This window comes from Eleutherodactylus coqui, chromosome 1, assembly GCF_035609145.1.
Source record: "Eleutherodactylus coqui strain aEleCoq1 chromosome 1, aEleCoq1.hap1, whole genome shotgun sequence".
Classification (NCBI taxonomy): domain Eukaryota; kingdom Metazoa; phylum Chordata; class Amphibia; order Anura; family Eleutherodactylidae; genus Eleutherodactylus; species Eleutherodactylus coqui.
In genome coordinates this window covers 470,967,025-470,969,008 of record NC_089837.1, presented here as the reverse complement: position 1 = coordinate 470,969,008, position 1,984 = coordinate 470,967,025, and positions in this window count along the sequence as shown.

Below are 1,984 nucleotides of genomic sequence, written 5' to 3'. Positions count from 1 at the left end.
AACCCCAAAATGTGCCTTATTATGAGTAAGAAATGTAACTTCCATGTGACCCAGAAGTGCTACATTTTGCAGACATTAAAGGGGTTGTCCCGCGCCGAAACGGGTTTTTTTTTTTTTCAACCCCCCCCCCCCACGTTCGGCGCGAGACAACCCCGATGCAGGGACCTAAAGAAAGCTTACCGGAGCGCTTACCTTAATCCCCGTGCTCCGGTGACTTCTATACTTACCGGTGAAGATGGCCGCCGGGATCCTCTTCCTCCGTGGACCGCAGCTCTTCTGTGCGGTCCATTGCCGATTCCAGCCTCCTGATTGGCTGGAATCGGCACGTGACGGGGCGGAGCTACACGGAGCCGGCATCCCGCACGAGAGGCTCCATAGAAGAAAGCAGAAGACCCGGACTGCGCAAGCGCGGCTAATTTGGCCATCAGAGGCCGAAAATTAGTCGGCACCATGGAGACGAGGACGCCAGCAACGGAGCAGGTAAGTATAAAACTTTTTATAACTTCTGTATGGCTCATAATTAATGCACAATGTACATTACAAAGTGCATTAATATGGCCATACAGAAGTGTATAGACCCACTTGCTGCCGCGGGACAACCCCTTTAACTTTGTAACTTTGGTACGGACCACACTTAGGGGGAAATTTTCTAAGCCCAGCATTCCCTGGGCCGGGCTTAGTACAATTTCTCTGGGCATACGGTGCGCTGAGTACATGAAGAGGTGCAGTGGGGGCAGATTAAGGTGACAATGGACCTTATACTGTTTGAAGATTGTTGGCGCCCACCAGGATACATTTTTAAAATGACCTGACATAACATATATATAGTACCATAACCAAGCTTACAGTATAGATACAGTACCAGAACCAAATGTTCTGCATAGATACAGTACCAGAACCAAGCTTACTGCATAGACTCGATGCTAGAACCAAGCTTGCTACATAGATATAGTTCCAGAACCAAGCTTACTACATAGGTACATTACCAGAATTGATCTTACGTTTGCCTCTGTCAAAGAAATAATTCATCCACTAGCAGTGTAAAAAAACAACAATAAAAGAAATGGTGGGTCCATCAAGAACAGCATATAGTAGACATACAGAGGGAGATTTATGAAACTGTCTAAAACAGTGTTTCCCAACCTTTTCAGTTTTGGGACACCATTGAGAAAAAAGTTTCACCATGGGGCACACCTACCAGAAAGGGGGTGTGGTCAGAGGGGTGTGGCTTATCACAATGAATTATTTTATCTCCGATATTTCGGGTACCTGATGGCCTGTAGTGGGTGCAGCGCCGCTGGCTACTTCCACATGACCTGATCAGCAGCTCTGTGCTCACTAGAGACCACCGGCTGCCTGGTGAAGGAGGAGAGCGCGAAGACTTCGGAGGCGGATTGATTCGTGGAATCTTTTGAAATCAGCTGTAGATGGTGTGGATTATGAATGTGTGTCTTTTGTAGAAATACTGCGGAATTTCCACTACTTGTGAGCATACCCTAAGGGCGCCTTCACTCTGGCGAGAAAATCGCACGATTTTCGAGCGATGTGAGAGTGAGTAAAAACGCATAATTATGAAAACAATGATTTTCAATGATTTCCTTAACATTTGCGATGTTTTCACTGATGCGATGCTGGGAGAGAAAAAAAAATCCCAGCGTGTCCTATCTTTCTGAGCACAAAGCACAAACTTGCGATTTTTGTGCGCTGTGATGCGTTTTTACATTAGAAAGCCCTATTGACTTCCGTGTTAAAAAATTAGGGCAAAATCGCGTGAAGAAAATGGCAAGTGGCAGTGATGTTTTTGCGAGAAAAAGCGTCAATGATGCTCAAAAATCGTGGGGAAAAAAATTGCGATTTTGTTGCGGTGATATCGCGATCGCCATTGTAAAGGAGCCCTAGGGCTGCAGCAGATCAGCGGAATCCCCTCCCCCTCATTGAGAAGAGGTGGATTCTGCAGCGGAAACAGGGATAAAATTCCACACCG